Raw genomic sequence first — 18,045 nt, forward strand, 5'->3', positions numbered from 1 at the left:
GGGAACTCTGAAAATTGAAAAAAGATTGCACTGCAGCTTTCCCTTGGAGGAAAAGGGCAGGTTGGTGATGAGGGTTTGAGGGCCTGGTATCCATCACCACAACTAGCCGACGCCACGTTAAATGGAGCCAGGCATTCTGGCCGGCTGGCCTCGCCATCCACTTACCTCTGTTGCTGCCTCATGCTGCCTCCAGAGGCAGCGAGACGGACTCCATCTTACTCCACCACCACCTCCTCAGTACGAAAATATGGCTAGGAAGGGGGCCCCTTTTAGAAGGATGTGGATCTGCCGTGTTGTGAAGTTTCCTGTATCTAACGTCTCACTTCCACAACGGAAATTGAATCCTCAATCTCTCAGCTTGGCTGACTTCTACAATGTGATAAAGTGCAAGAAACCTCGAGGGGCGGGATTTTCTGTTCCTGTTTTTGGCGGACGAGAATGGAGGAGCAGGCACAGAGTTGAGCAGAAGAGAAACGGTGAACTGGTGAGCAGAACCTGCCAAGGACGCACAGGGGAGTACAACCCCTGAAGCAAAAGGGTCATGCCCAGGGCAGTGCCCTGGCACTGCTCCAATACTGCCCCCACTCCCCCGCATTGCCCTTGGCACTACCCCATCAGGGGGCGGTACCAGAGAGCGTTCCCATGGAGAGATGCCAGGGGTTTGGTGTTTTTTGGGAGCAGGGGTACAGGTGGAGCACCTACGTCCGCAGCTGGGACAATTCTGTTGCGGTGGGAGAGGGTGGGGTCCTCTATTCTATTTTCACCTTTTCACATTGAGGCGACGTTCAAAAAAATGGCGCTCTGATCTGTCAAGAGCTGAGGTTGCTGATGGAGCAGACTCTTTCAGAGGCCACCCTGCCAGCGTGACGTCATGGGACCCTCCCTCGTGTACTTTTTTGACTATGCGCCACTCGTATGTTGGGAAAAGCCGGCAGTGCAGCCAGCAGGCTACACCCCACTTTTTCCATCTGGGTTTTAGTCAAAAATATGAGATAATTCCCTTTAATTGTAATCATTCTCTGGTTTTTTAATTCAAATTAATGCTTAAAAAAAAGACTAAAATACTGATTAAAGCAGAATGGCCTATCCACTCAGAAAAATAGATAAAAGATTGTTCTGAGAAGGAAAGGGAAAGCGAGTACACGTAGAGTTGGCACTGTTGCTGTAATATCCATGTCTCTTTCTGTTTCCCTTCTCACTGTTTCTCAAACAAGCCTCTGAAACGCTTTTGAAATTTGTCCTCAAATTTTCTTCAAGGCTTTTGAAAAACTAAACAGGAGAAACATCACTCCAGTTGAGCTGGCACAATTCCATTGATGCACACACAAAATGCAGGATCTCCTACCAGTTGACAAAGCTATAGCTCGGGGGACAAAAAAAAATGGTTAAGTGGTAGAACTAGAATTACCTTTTTGTTTCCGCTGCTGGGTAGCAGAGGTGCTGGGCATCTCATGAGGTCATTGTCCAATGGACTGATGTTGTGCCGGACTGAACCCAGTAAGCTACTAAGGGCAAGCAACTCACCTTATCTATTTTAATGAGACTTGAAATGGGCCAGATATGCCGTCACCGTTCTTGCTTGGCAGGTCTTGCCTGTTCAGCCAGCCTTCAGGTAGAAAATGTAATGAATAAATAGAAACAAAAGAACGTTTTGTAGTTAATCGCAGTAACGGGGGTAGGAGGGAGGGATTAATTGCGGAGATGCTCGAAGGTAGTCTGACAGATCGCGGTATTGTTGGTGGAGTGGCAGGAACACCTCCCTGTTATTTTTTGACACAACAAAATATCTCTGTAAATGAATGGTTCTACACATTCTTTGAGTGGCCACTTTGAAGAATACGAGTTCAGTCTCTTGCACCCTGCTGTAATAAAACAGAGTCAGGAGCAACAAATTGTAACGGTTACCCTTACAGCAACTAATGCTCCAAATTTTTTGAGGTCAAGAAATGCCTTCTCTTCCTGTGCGCGTAACAGTGTTTAAAGCCATTTGGTGAAATGAGAAAAGATCTTGGCTTCAAATTATCCACAGAGAACAAGCAAATTCAGTGTTCATTACTCGTCCGTGCTGCTGTACTCCAAGAATAATGTAGAAACTAACTTTCATTGGCTCATTTTAAATCTCATTCCATATTTATTTACTGAGATGCTGCAAGCAGTGCTTTAAAAATGCATTAGTAGTACCCTCAGATTACTTCAAAGGAATGAAGGTCATGGTGCAAATGCATTTACTTTGCTTTGTGCTTTGAAATACAATCGCACTGTGTACAAATTTAGTGTGAAAAATGGAAAATGATTACCAAGACCCAGAGCTGGAAAACAAGGTGTCTTTGGCACATTTTCAGCTCTTGGCCAGTTAGTATTATCTCCGAAATAAATAGCCATGCACTGAACTAGCTGAATAATTGATGAGCTGGAAGAGCTTGGGTTTTTTTTTGCAGGAAGTGAGGATCTCAAGAACACTGGGGCCTTGTGTCACTGTCACAGCTGGCAGCTGTACTCTTACTGAGGTAATCTGCCTTGACTTTAGGTCCTCACACAAATTTGTGCATCCTTCTTAGTGTCTGACAAGTTATCACTTTGAATTTTCAACTAGTTTCTGAAACTTATCAAAGCAAGATAGATTGCTTTAGTGGGTTTACATCAATGCTTTCTGTGTATATCAAAACTGCTATGCACAACAACCTGTTTAAAGTTCTTTTGGCAATGCAGATATATTAAAAAAACACTGCATAAGCATTCATAGTATGTTGAATTTTGAATAGGGTGCTAAAAATACCTAAATTTAATTCAGATGTGAATGAAATGTGTAAAATGCTGCCGCAGATGAAGTGCAATGCATTTGCAGATGAATGATAAAACAAAATTCTCTGCGAAACCTGGTGCAAAATAAATGTTTAGTTTCAATAGAATGTCGTGATTGCTTAAAAACTCAATGGACAAAGTACACAGAGAAATCACAGCAGCAATTTGAAAGAATTGATAAGACAGTGATGGCTGTGAAGTTTGTACAGCACATTAAATAAAATCCAGTCGTACAGTCTTTGTGTGCCATTCTTTTTAACGCTCCTGTTTTGCAGATGTTCTTTGTTTGTTGACAGCACTATTTTCACAAACTTTACCTTAAATTAATCCATTACTTTGAAGATCTTCACAAATTCATTTTCAGCAATATACATGAATATGCTCGGCTGCAAAAGAAATTGCACGTTCATTTTATTTTCTAGATTTTCCCAGGAAAACACAGCAATATTCTGGTGGCAGGTAACTTGGCATCATGACTGGTTTCATACTTGGAAAGCAGTAACTCCCAATTGAATTTCTGCTCTGTCCTCTTTGTATCGTTAACCTTGTAAGAGCCTGGTAGAGGTTCTAGCACTAATGAGGCATGTCACAGACCACGCAGATGTTATCTGCGAGGGCATCTCAACTTGAAACACTGGTATAGTTTTGGTTTTGGAATAGTGAGGAGTCATGTGAAACTGCCAGTAAGAATAACTAGACCAGTTAACAATTACTAAAGATTATTTATTAAATGAAAGAAAAGACAAATTCACATGACCAAGCCTATAACATTATAACACTATTAAATATATGAAATACTAAACACACACAGTTTGTAAAGAAATTATCCCTTGTTCCAAAATATGTATATATCTGCAATTCTTGAACCTTAAGACTTTCCCATTCCTAAACAACTTCCAAATAAAATAAACCTACCAATCAAATCCAGCTTATAATTATCACATAATACAAGACAAACTGTCGAGTCTGGAAAATGTCCTTTCCTGGTCCAGTGAAAATATTTAAACTACCTTTGTGAAGATTCCTGTACTATCTTGGCTCTAAGACTTATTAGGTGTTACAATGGCTTCTCAAACTCTTAGCTGTAAAGCTAACCTCTCCAGCTCTTAGATGTTACAATGCCTTCTGGGCTGTTAGATATTAAACTGGCCTCCCAGTTGTGAGATGTTAAACCAACCTACTTGCATCTGCAGTTGCTGGCAATTAAACCTCTGTGATTTACCCCTTTGTGTATTTGGGCTGTCTGCACCTCTCACATTGCATGACTCTCAAATTAGCATCTATATGCCTCCACTGCTCTCTTAGTCATCTAGATAAGCTGTTTCCTGATGCTAGCTATTTACACTTGACTCTGTTTGCTAATCCCTACTGGGAAAGATTGCTTTTCATCATCCCCTTTGAATTCTGGCTACTGTTGTCGCAAAGCAGGTCTTTACCTATTGCTGGGCAATACTGGGTAGCAGGATGCGAACATCCAAAGCCAGCAAGGCTCAATCATCCTGAGTCATTTTCAAAACCTAAGTACCTATTTTCCAAGCACTGGCACCCTATGTTATTAAAACAATTGTGTCTGTATAATTCCTATGTCATAATATTGTGGAGATTTTTCTCTTCCACCAGAAAGGTTTTAGAACCAAAGACTGTTGAGTATTGAAAGAATCGGATCCTATCATTTTAATTCCCCTTTTCAGTCAGCAGACAATTAGATACCAAACAAGTACCAAGAAAAATATTGCCCTTAACACACAACTGCCATGGTAATTGATCATCCAGTTCCTTCACACACTTAAAAGTAATGGTTCAAACCTTCCTTATGAGGTCCACAGGATTCCCATCATAACTTCCAGGGAGTCCAGCTGATCATCCTAGAGACCAGCACCTGGAAGCACTGGGTCCTTGCTGACTCTGGATGTTTGCATCCTGCCTTATTAGTGCTAGAACCTCTACCTGGGTCTTACAAGGTCAGTGATACAAAGAGGACAGAGCAGAGTTTCTGCTGGGATTTAAGCCAAGTTGAGGTATATTTACGACCAGAATATTCCTGTGTTAATAAACACAGGAATAAAGAAAATAAAGGGAAACATTCAAAAAATGGATTTAGCCCTAAACATAGGCAGTCAACCAGAGACTCCATGGAGCCTTCTAGGGGTGGGGTGGGGGGGGGAGGGGGATATCAGGCAGCTGGGTAACTCCAACCCCTTCTGTTGTCAGACAGTTACAAATTACCAGTCAACGTGGGACAGTGAAGTGTCAGAGCTGCACCATAGGCACCTACCAACACCATGCTAATTTGGTGATCTTATTGACTGTAATGTTGGGTAGGGACAGCACTGGGAAGCATTATTCAGAACCTAGCAGCTAGGTCAGGATTGTGGAGTCAAGTGGCTTAACTAATTACTTCAAATATAAAAAGTAATGCAGACTTGAATTAGGGTGATTTTTTTATTTCAGTTTGTCAGATTGATCAAAAATAAAAAATAAAACAACCTTAATCCAGGCTCACATAACTTTTTACATTGGCAGTAGTCAGCTAAACCTTATGTCATGGCTCCTCCTTAGTAGAATCCTGTCCTGCTTGGTGTCCCTTTTGAGTATTGGGGATTAGGTACTCTATCACTTTTATCAGACCACTAATTGACCACTTTTGTTGTAGAGGCCACGGAGGTGAATTTGCAACTGAACTTTTAGCAAAGAAGTAGAAGCTTAAGTTTATATATTAGTGTCACAAGTCGGCTTATATTAACACTGCAATGAAGTTACTGTGAAAATCCTCCAGTCGCCACACTCCGGTATCTGTTCAGGTACACCAAGGGAGAATTTAGCATGGTCAGTGCACCTAACCAGCACCTCTCTCTTTCAGACTGAGAGAGGAAACCGAAGCACCCGGAGGAAACCCATGCAGACATGGGGAGAACGTGCAGACCCCGCGCAAACAGTCACCCATGCCAGCGAATTGAACCCTGGTCGCTGGCACTGTGAGGCAGCAGTGCTAACCATTGTAAGAACATAATAAGAACATAAGAAATAGGAGCAGGAGTAGGCCATCTAGCCCTTCGAGCCTTCCCCGCCATTCAATAAGATCATGGCTGATCTGTCGTGGCTCAGTTCCACTTTCCCGCCCTCTCCCCATAACCCTTAATCCCCTTGCCTATCAAAAACCTATCAACCCGCGTCTTAAATACATTTAGCGAGGCAGCCTCCACCATTTCAACGGGCAGAGAATTCCAGAGATTCACCACCCTTTGAGTGAAGAAGTTCCTCCTCAACTCCGTTCTAAACCGCCCCCCCTTTATCTTGAGGCTGTGCCCTCTAGTCCTACTGTTCCACTGTTCAAACAGATGGAGAGTTAGTAAAATAAGTAAAACATTGGGGACCTGATTCTTCGATTTGCAATGCCATGGAATTGTGAGATCATTGAATTGCACCTCATATGCACCGGACCCTCAGATTTTCATCAATATCTCTTTATGTATTCTAAATGTATTCAAGTAACAGTTGTGTGCAATGCAGGCTAACATGTCCATTCATTTTACATAGAATCCAGAGGCATGTCTCTGGTATGAGTCATTATTCAAAAAGTTTTCAAAACTCTATGGTTTTTTTTTAATTTTAAAACTTCCAGTGCAGAACTTTGGAAGAGTAAATCACCAGGCATTTGAGAGTGGAGGTCAGAGCAGCTAATTCATCACAAATTAAATGTTCTAATCTTTGTATCTAAATTCTCAATGTGTGCACTTGTTTTCAGATCTCTGTGCCAGGAGTACTAAATCATATATCAATTCCATTAACGTATTGCACACGGTTCTTATATGGGTCAGTCTTTTTCGTGGAATATTGGGCAGAATTCTCACAACCAGCCTGCGGCGTGTTTTGTGGCGGGTGGGCACAGTGAAATTTGCGGGAGCCGAAAAGTCGGAAAACCATCGGTGTAAAATCACATTGCAAATCTCCCAGTGGTGGATTAATGGCGGGTTGCATGTCCCGCTGGCTGGTGGCGTCAACGCCATTTGCATTCATTTGCATCTCATGAATGCTCATTAAAATAACTGCCCGTACTGCCTTCCTGTCAGACCTTCCAATCTTTGCTTCATGGCAACAAGAATTTATGGCAGTGTCAAATGAGCTGATGAGTCGTGTGCTAAAGGCAGTCCACAGTTCACCAGAGACTTCAAGGTGAGTGCAACTGCTTTCTGCCTGGATGCTGCGCTGCGCACTTTGGGGGTGATGGGCTTGGGGGAAGGGTGTATGAATCAAAGAACAGACTCATTGAAGGTGCGAGCCTTTTCCCTCTGGGTTGCTGACATCCTGCACGGTCTGGTGAAGACAGGTGGCTGGAGAGAGTGATGTGGGTGTGCTGGACTGGTGGTTGCATGTGGCGTTGGGACCTTCAACCCTGGAAGCTGAGGGCGGGCACACGAATCAGCTGCCAGGAGCATTGGAGGGGGACTCGCTTGTGCATAATTAATGAGCTTCCAAGCAGAGTCTGGCGCTGGATCCTGCTATTCTGGTCACTGGGACAGGTGCCACTGGAGCTACCTGCCACGCACAGGCCGGAATTTTACCACCCTGCCTGTCATGGGAATCGGAGCAGGTGAGGGGGCGGACCATGGAAAGGTCCATTGACCTCAGACAGGATTTTACGGTTCAGGACGAGCGAGGCAGTAAAATCCCGCTACACACAGTGTCAAAATGGAAGCATTCTGTCCACTGTTTCTTTAAAGAGGAATCGATGGAAGCTGACCAGCGTCTTCCCTGCGCATGGGGCACTAAGTTACGAAGAGAGGCAGAACCGGACTCATTTTCACCAGAGAATACGTTCGAGAAGAGATTAATGTATTCAAGCGTTTAAAGTGATGAGATGGGAAACTGTGGAAAAGCATTTTTATTCCATGCAGCGCAGTAATTTAATAGAACTGACACATTTTACTTAAAAAAAAAAATCAGCATTCAGCTGTTTATGAGCTTTCCAGCACTGGCATGAATTTGGCCAAAAATCAAGATTTCTACCTAAAGTACTGTATCCTGCCCAGCAGAGAAATTACAAAACATTTCACGCAATGCAATAATACCTTTTCTGTTTGTGTCACTGATAAGTGCTTCTTGCCCTTATCTCTCAAAGGTACATGTTTAAATTAATGATTTCCATTAATAAAAGAGCTTGGACTGCTATTTCTCCTTTTGTGAGCCTCATGATATTACTCAGGGGAGGATACATTCGGGAGGAATTTGAGACGGCCCACTGCCTTAGCCAGTTGCCCTTGCTTATGAGATCAAAATTCAGAGTAGACGCATGACCAAAGAAAAGGAAAAATCAGGCCTTCTATCATGCTAATCCTGTAAAATAGAATGAATTGATTTGCCCTAAAAGCGTACATAATAACTCAGTGGTTTCAGTGCCTCTCCCATGTGGTGCAGAAATAATCTTACTCTTCCTGTTGACAGAGTGTAACATCTTTAATTAAGTAGGACTGAGAGGCATGTAATGGTTTAGTAACCTCAGACTGGTGACTGTTGACCTTTAACCCTGACCCCTGTCCTTTCTCTAATCATGGCAACATTTTAACACCAGCAAGCACAAAAGTGAAATAGTCTTCTAGTGACCTTATAATACGTGTAACTCAGAATTTTTAAACTGAAAGGGTGACTTTTCAACTTGCAGGCAGCTTCACCTGTCAGCAGCTCAATCCAGACGTTTGGGCACAAGCTGGAAATGATATTCTGAACGTACAAATTCACAACAACGTCATGTTCTGCATAAGTACTGTCAGAGGCCAGCACAAAGTCCAAAAATAGCACCACGGGGATCGACTGTACCTTTCTTATGACAGTCATTTCCTTATATAGCATTAGCTGTACTGAATTTGAGGAAACACTTATAAATATACATAACATGATGAATTGGTTTAAGGTTTGTTTATTGGTGTCATAAGTAAGCTTACATTAACACTGCAATGAATCTCCTAATTGCCACACTCTGGCATCTATTTGCTTGGCCAATGCACCTAACCAGCACGTCTTTCGGACTTGTGGGAGGAAACCAGAGCACCCGGGAGAAACCCACAGAGATACACAAGAACATGCAGACTTCGCACAGTCACCCAAATGGGGAATCGAACCCGAGTCCCTGGCACTGTGAGGCAGCAGTGCTAACCACTGTGCCATTGTGGTGCCGGAATATAACCTTATTAAACACACAACCAGCACTGGTTACAGTAAAAAACAGAACTTCAGAGAATTTGAGAGAGTAGGACATATTGGACGTAAGTAGAAAGTGCAAAATAAAGCAGGAAAATCAGGAAAATAATAGAAATTCATTTCAGCAGAAAGAAAAATATCTTTAGAGGTGACTGATAGATTCAGAGAGGGGTAGTGATAACGAAGAAAGATTATAAAATGCATAATTTAAACATTTTGAAGTATTTATAGCCACTCTCGTAACTTGGAATTAGATTCACTTGGGCATTGGATCAAGTCCTGAACATTTCTGTATGAATGTCCCCTACCCATTCTACTACACTCCCAACTTTGGTGCCATGAACCTGGGACAATTTAACTGCTGAACCACCACTCTGCTGCTTAACTGCTTAAGTATCTGGAATTAAGAATCTATTGATGACCATGAAGTAATTGTCAAAAAACCCCATCTGGTTCACTAATGTCCTTCAGGGAAGGAAATCTGCCGTCCTTACCTGGTCTGGCCTATTTGTGACTCCAGAGCCACAGCAATGTGGTTGACTCTCAACTGCCCTCCAAGGGCAACCAGGGAATGGGCAATAAATGCTGGCCAGCCAGTGACGTCTATGTCCCACGAATGAATTTTTTAAAAACTGAAGCGTGCAAAAAGTGACAGCTATCTGATAGGCAAGAATGGAAGTTTAAATAGGAGAGAGGCTTGCCTGCAAGAGGGTAAATCATAGGGAGAGCTCTTCAAGATAGTCTCCCAGCAGGTAAGTGGTTGTAGTGAGTCTGAGTTAGGAGAACCCTAAACCTTCCTAAATGAGCCAGGAAGAGTTCCCATGTTCTTCCTACTCCAACAAGGAAAGTAAAAATACTTATTTTAGCTTCAGATCTGGAATCTTCTTTCCATTCAGGCCAGAGTTTAAATCATGGGCCTGGATTCAAAACTGGCAAGTTGGATGGAAAGAGGGAATCCACTCAAGGTCTTGCTCCTTTAGCATCTTGTTTGCTTGTGCTCTGGCCTGCAAAAAAAAACAGGTGCTCAAACACACAAAGGGTTAGTTGTGTTGTCTCATGACTCTCTCTTTCCAATTGCTCAGTGATCCAAATTTGGACACATTTCGTGGATTCTAGTTGCTAGCCTGTCATGATTACATTATGTCCATCACCAGTGTCAAAATTTCAAAGTAGCACCCAGTTGAATGACCAGTCTTCACATCAATGGCTTTGGAATGAAGAAGGTAGAAGGTGAGATTTTCCAGCTGCTTGTGCCCCAAGCCTGGAAATTCCTGTCCGACCTCAGCGAACCTTTACATGATCTGCAGAATTTTCTGCCTCGCCCGCTACACTTCCCGCAGCGGGCAAGATGGGAAATTTTCGGCCAGAGTGACAGAAATGACCAGCCATTTTTGATTGTGAGTTCAAGTCATTGGAATATAGCTTTAGTCACTATAAAAATTCAATTAGTGGTTTCCAGCCTGTAAATTTGTAAAGTCATTTTTCACAAGCATGACTTCATTACAATGCAGATTTAAAGAAGGAACCACCTAACTCCTTGCAACCCCTGTTTTAAGCTTTAAAATGACGAGATCCAGTTGGGACATTAACAGGTAAACCATGCAGCCAATTTTAACTTCCCATTCAGTTAAAATCGTGTCCTTATACTGTAAAGTATCGGTTAGAAACTGATGTACATAGGAATAACTGAGAATGGTTTTGGGATATTTTCTAAAGTAAAGGTGCTGCTAATACAGATTGCTGTTGAGTTTAAATATGTTTCACAAGATAAAATATCAATTTACTTCTATTGAGAAGCAAAAACAAAATCCCACAATGTTGCAACTTAAAGCGAAGAAAATGTAAATTAGAAAGAAGAGAAAAACGTTTGCATGCATTTTCTAGATATCGAGCCACTCTCAAGATTTCACTACATTTAATTATTTTAGATTATTATGTTAGTAAACATCTCAGCCAACATGAACTTATCAAGGTCCCACAAAGAGCAATGAGTTTAATCATCATCTATTTTTTTGATATTGATTGAGGAATAAAATTTGTCTCGCTCACTAGGAGAATTCTCCTGCTTTTCTTGAAGTAGTGCTTTTGGATGTTTTATGGATTGAACCTTGATTGAATCTGTCATCCAAAAAATTACAACTGCAACTAACAGCACTTACTCGTGCCAGTTTAGGATAGGGTTCAAAGTTGTGCAATGGGACTTGGAGCTACAACCTTCTTACTCAGAGGCAAGAGTAGCACCATGCCAACATGTGTATGAGGAAATTATGATCAAAGGATGACAGGAATAATGTAGAGAGGAAAGCTAAATAAATTTTAACAAAGAGAAAACCGACAGCCATCCCAGAATACTTGGCTCTACCTCTCCACCATCTTTGCTAGCTTTGCAATGACTTCTATACTGTTAAGCTGTCTGTCCAATATCAGATCATGGATAAATCAATACTTACTTTAATTATAAAAGCAAAATTTTGAGTACTGAAAAAACTCAAGTGGGTTTGGCAGCATCTGTGGAGACAAAAACACAGACTAAACAGTTTGAGTCCAGTGTGACTCTTCTCACTTTAATTAGACATTGGAAGACCAAAGCCATGGTTTCCAGTCCCTGCTATAAATTCTGTTCCCTTACTACTGATACCACCTTCCTACCATTGTATAAGACTTTGTCAGATCACACAGAAAGTTGGTGCCCTATTCTATCCACAGCTTAGCTTCAGATCCCACCCAGCAAACTCCATAACCTCTATTGTGTTCAAAGTTCTAAATAAATACTGTCTTGTTACAAAGCCCACTTTCCCATTTCCACTCTCTTTGCTGACCTGCATTGACTCCCCCTCTCTGATGTATTAGATTTATAATACAGGTTTCTATCTTTAAATGTCGCCATGATCTCAACAGATTCTTCCAGCCTGCAGTCCTCCATCACATATATATCCTGACTGCCTTTCACCTCACGGTGACATAGTAGTTAGCACTGCTGTCTCACAGCGCCAGGGACGTGGGTTCAATTCCAGCCTTGGGTGACTGACTGTACGGAGTTTGCACATTCTCCCTGTGGCTGCGTGGGTTTCCCCGGGTGCTCCACTTTTCCACAGTCCAAGTATGTGTGGGTTAAATTGACTGGCCATGATAAATTGCCCCTCAATGTCAGGGGGATTAGGAGGATAAATATGTGAGGTTATGGGGATAGGACAGGACCTGGGTGGGATTGTTGTCAGTGCAGTCTCTGGACCAAATGGCCCTAAGCCACTCTGTAGATTTTATGATTCTACGTTGACACTGAGCTGTTAGTCCTATTCTCTGCAACTCGTTCCTTAAAACCTTTCTCCTTCTCATTTCTCTCTGCTTTTAATCCTTCTGAAAGTTCAGTTTCTTAATGAAGCATTTAGAAGGCTATCCTAATTCTATTAAGATTGATTTTGTGATGCAAATGAGGCATTGTCTGAACCAGTGGGGCCTGAAACTTGGAGACCCATACTTTGCAGATAACATCTGCCTCATTAATAAAAATATATGGATGAGATGTGAAAGAAGATGAACAAATGTGCAGATACAGCTCGAGAAATTAGGTTATACATTCGTGGTGCGAAACTCATGTTGTGAAAGTTAAGGTAGACTCCGAGTAAGAACTGCACCTGGCAGGTTAAGTGTTGCAAACTCGACATTTTTACAGTTATTTGGGCAGTGTGTTGTAGGATAATGGAGATTGCATGTTAGATGTCAAAGTTCATTGTGCGAAAAGCTAGTGCGATTGGAGAAAAAGAACAGAGCTAAGAATTTTGAAGAACAATGTGCTGACTGTGTATTCATGTGGATCAGAAATGTAGTAATCTAACGAAAACATCCAAAAGAAATTCAACAGCATCCAGTCTAGATACCTGCAGCACTTTGTTAATATCTGAGTGTTTAACAAAATGACTAATGAAAGTGTAATTAATCAATAAAGATTGCATGACTCCTTGTAGCAGCTTCAAAGAGAAAATGGACCCACTTTGGTCATATTCTCAGAATGACTCACACAGAGACTGCAAAGCAAATATAGAAATGGATGTCACAAGAGGAAAGACGTAGAGGGTGACTAAGAGGATCTTTTTTCAATACAGTAAGAATGCTTCCTCCATGGCATCACGTCTTAGGAGTTTGATTACTGCTGGAGTGGGCTTTGGTGTGGCTCTTTAACTCTGCCACAGCGTCAGCATTCCTACCTGGTCCACTGGGAAGGAGGTCTTGTTCCAAGAGGTTGTAGATGCCATCAGTAATCCGCTGCGAAAACCTGAGCCTCGGGAGGAACTGGTGCTCAGACGTATCAAGAAAGTTTATTCTCTGTCTGCCTCTAGACACATCGTCCCTTTTGAACTGCATCTTTGTGACTATTCCCTCTGCCCATTGGAATTGACTCTGACTGAGAAGAAGGCGGCTGGGACTGCTGTTGATGATGACCTCAGGGCGCAGACTGACACCAGGAAAATGAGGTGACAGACAGGCTGAACCAACCGATATTGAAGAAGTTGGCAATCGCCTGTCAAGCAATGAAAGCACACTCCCGAGAGAAGTGTTGTGAACAATAGCCTCCTACCTGGCATGGCTGAAGCTTTTTAGTTTTACTGTGCAAAGCTTTCCAGCCTCGCAGTTTCACTGAAGCAGTACTAAACTGGTTGACTCTGGGCTGTTGCTGACAGCTCAGGTATGCTGGCTGTTAAACAAGAATGATTGGCTAAAACAGCAATTAATCACCTATTTGCACATGACACTTACTTAACTGACAGCTGCGAGCAGGCTTCCCTGCTCACCTGCAAACCCGTCCCAGTGGAACCTGGAAATGGGCAGCGTGTTCTCATAATCCTGACTCAGTTTCACTCATAACCCTGCCCCTGCCTTGGCAGGGAAAATTCTGTCCATTAATTGATCTTGCAGCTGCGTGGAAAGGTTTTAGAGTGGCAGCTTGTTGTAATTCGCCACCTTTTACCGTGGCCACAGTTTATTTTGAAGCCGTTAACTTGGAGAAACTATTTTTTCTTTAACAAGCTGGAATTTCAAAAGGAATTAGGTGACCTGTACGGTTTGATGTAAAATCGTGGCATGATCTGTCCCATTTCAGCTGGCAAAGTAGCTATTCTGATGTTCAGTTTTTGTTTAAAGATAACCCGACACTTTTCTCTGTTCATTTCTGTCAAAACCTGTTGTGCTAAGTGTACAATAATAATTGTAATTTTGCGTTAAGTGCGTAGTTTTGCAGTCCATTAATTCTAGTGTTACATTGGTCTCACATCCAGCTGACATAAGTGTAATGCGAAATAATAAGTGGTAGGAACAACAGAAGGAAATCAGTTATACTGTACTCCCTAACAAGAGCACATTGTATTTCTTACTTTATTGTGCAAGGGAGAGTGAAATGAGGCAGTATGTAACAGAAACTGCTTCACAGGTTCAATTTGGGGCTGTTATTTAGTGAAAGGTTAAGCACCAGTCGAAGGCAATAATTGTGTTTTTCTTTATTCTTGGAATGTAAATAGCATTGGTAAAACTATCTCTATTGTCCATTCTCAGGCTGGGATTTTCCGGCCCCTCCTGCCAGCAGGATCTTCTGGTCCCACTGAAGTCGAAGTTAGCACTGCTGCCTCACAGCGCCAGAGACCCAGGGACCTGGGTTCAATTCTGGCCTCGGATGACTGTGAGGAGTTTGCACATTCTCTCTGTGTCTGCATGAGTTTCCTCCAGGTGCTCTGCTTTCCTCCCACACTTCAAAGATGTGCAGCTTAGGTTGATTGACCGTGGTAAATTGTCCCTTAGTGTCAGGGGACTAGCAAGGTAAAAACATGGAGTTACGGGGTTAGAGACTGCGTTCGCCATGGGAAAACCCACCACGGGGAGTCTGGAAGGTTCTGGCCCTTGTTGCTCTGACAAGGTGGCAGTGGGCCCTTTCAAAATTGCTGGTGACAGTGATCTCAAAGTGCTGTTTGGTAGAAAATTCTAAGATTTTGATGATAAACAATGATGATAATAGCCGGGATTCTCCTGGAAAAAAATGCTAAATGCCCAAAAGGCAGGAAAATGGGAGCAGCACAGCGGGCTGGGAGAATCCCAGCCAATATGTTCAAATCAGTGGGGCTTGGAGGGCAACTGAGAGACGAAGGTATTTTTGTGATGATAATGTTCTTGTTCTTCTCATCAGTCCTACAACTGTCCAAGATCTCACCACTTCTCCAATTCTCGCCTCTTGCGCATCTTTGATTTTAATCATTCCAGCATTGTTAGTATTTCTTCCCAAGTCTCTCCACCTCTCTACCTCTCTATTCCTTAAAACCTACCGTTGACCAAGTTGTACACATGTTTGTCCTGATTATCTCTATATGTGACTCAGGGTCCAATTTTGTTTGATAATCTTCCTGTGGAGGGTCTTCAGACATTTTATTGTGTTGAACTTAAAGAGCTGCCAACATTACAGCTTGCTTAACAAATATCTCAAAATTCATGAACCATCCCAACAATGCATACGAATTAAGACTTTAAGATTCAGCTTATATAACAGTACAACTTGAAAATGTAAGTCTGATTAATTATACAAATTTATTGACATAAATAGTTCTAATCACATTACACCTTTCCTACATCCCTTTATACATCTATATATAACCTAATCTTCACTGTTGACGCAGGTTCTGCTTCACCCACAGCCCAGGTATGAATTGCACCGTCCTGTAATGATTTGTGCAAAAATGTTTTCCCTGCCATTAATTCTAATTTCTTACATTTAATTATCTACCATGGACCCTCATTATTGATCCCTCAACCATCAGCTAGTGGAAAAGCCTGCTCTTATCTACCCTGTCACATCTGTTGTACTTTTAAACACTTCTAACACATCAACTCGTAATGTGAATTGTACTAACGATAAAAAAGTCATCAAAATAAATTTGTTAAGCTGTTGCTGTGCTTCCTTTGGAGAGTATATATTTTACTCGTTACTTTGTCCTGCTGTTGAGCAAGTCTAAACATTACCAGTTATACTCCAAAAGATGCACCCCATTCAAAAATGTAATAAAACTTAGAATTTCATTTTAGTTATTTGTTTACAGTAGTAGCAACATACAAGAAGTTCAATTTTAGCAAGCAAGTCTCAACGTGGGTTGTGCTAAGCAAATCTGTGATATACTGGGAAGTGGCCATCATACTTTTCACACACATAGAATTCTACAGTGTAGAAAGAGGCCATTTGGCCCATTGAGACTATGCCGACCACAATCCCACCCATGCCCTATCCCCATAATCCCATGCATTTAGTCTAGCTAGACCCCCTGACACTAACGGGCAATTTAGCATGGCCAATCCACCTAACCTGCACATCTTTGGACTGTGGGAGGTAACTGCAGCACCTGGAGGAAACCCACGCAGACATGAGGAGAATATATAAACTCTACACAGACAGTGACCCAAGCTGGGAATTGAACTTAGGTGACTGGCACTGTGAGGCAGCTGTGCTAGCTACTGTGCCACGGTGCCGTCCATGTGTGTCATGTATAATTACAAGATTTGGTAATAAAAGTAAGAGAACACTAATCATTCCCTGATAATTGCAGAGAAACTTATCCAACAACAGAAAATACCCTTTAATTGACCTCAGGAAATACCTATTTACCACAATTAGTCTAGCGATATGGCAGATTACGTACAATTCCACTTCAGAAACAGCATAATCATTTATGCATTACATGGTGTTATGCTCCTGCTGCAAAAAAATAACATGGCCTAGAAATCGGATGTGAAGGGCATGTGATGTGTGTGATTTAAATTCTACACCAGGCATGTATCACATGCTATATTTATTAAAGTGCCTTCTAACATTCAGAGTACCTGATTCAGGTCCATTGCCGAGGCGGATCAGCGACCTACTTCCAATTTCTGATACTGATTGTAGTGTGCTACAGTTTTCTCAGGTGAACAACAACCAAGCCATTGTTTTTTTTTAAATTTGCTTCTCTAACTATGGAGCCAGAGGAGGAAGAATGCATTGCTGGCATCACTGGCTTGCCCCTGATCTCCTGCCTCGCAGGATTCACAGTAGGTCCAATAGGTATGTCCTTTGTCCCCTTCACAATCAGCAGATTGCTTCTGGGGACACAACTGCCAATCCCAGCATGTCTGAAGCTTCCTATTGATGCAAGAGGACTAATTGCTCATGCTCGTCTTGCTAATCAGTTTTGGTGGATGGTTCATAGATGGTTCATCACAGCGCAGTACAGGCCCTTCGGCCCTCGATGTTGCGCCGACCTGTGAAACCAATCTAAAGCCTATCTAACCTACACTATTCCAATATTATCCATATGTTTATCCAATGACCATTTAAATGCCCTTAATGTTGGCGAATCCACTACTGTTGCAGGCAGGGCATTCCACACCCTTACTACTCTCTGAGTAAAGAACTCACCTCTGACATCTGTCCTATATCTATCACCCCTCAATTTAAAGCTATGTCCCCTCGTGCTAGCAACCTCCATCCAAGGAAAAAGGCTCTCATTGCCCACCTTATCTAAAGCTCTGATCATCTTATATGCCTCTATTAAATCACCTCTTAACCTTCTTGTTCATGTTCGCCCCAAGTTAGATACAAAACTGTTTCTGAGGCCCATAGCCTCAGGCTCAATGTGAGCAGAACCATGGGACTGTAGAGAGAAAAAAATGTGAGCGGTGCCAGTGAAATTGCATTTGCTTTGCTGTATTAATAGTGTAAAAATAAATTCCAAAAGTAGTGCAGCATTGTTAAAGATGCTAAGCCCCTATCTTCCTGTTCAAGTAGATGTTAAAAATCATAGGAGTCTTTTTTAAAGGCTCCGTTTGACTTCTGCTGGTGCCCTAAAAATCATTCCTTTCTCAGCCAATGCCCTCAACATAAAATGTTGGTTACTCATCTCACAGTTGTTATTTTGCACAAAAATAGATGTTGCACTCAAACAGCAGCAGTGATGGTGCTAATTGGATATGAAATCAGTTAAAGCATTCTAAGCATTGTAACAAAGCGCTATGGAAATTCCAAGTTCATTTTATTTATTT

The sequence above is a fragment of the Carcharhinus amblyrhynchos genome, chromosome 16, assembly GCF_965287045.1.
Source record: "Carcharhinus amblyrhynchos chromosome 16, sCarAmb.v2.hapA, whole genome shotgun sequence".
NCBI classification, from domain to species: Eukaryota; Metazoa; Chordata; class Chondrichthyes; order Carcharhiniformes; family Carcharhinidae; genus Carcharhinus; species Carcharhinus amblyrhynchos.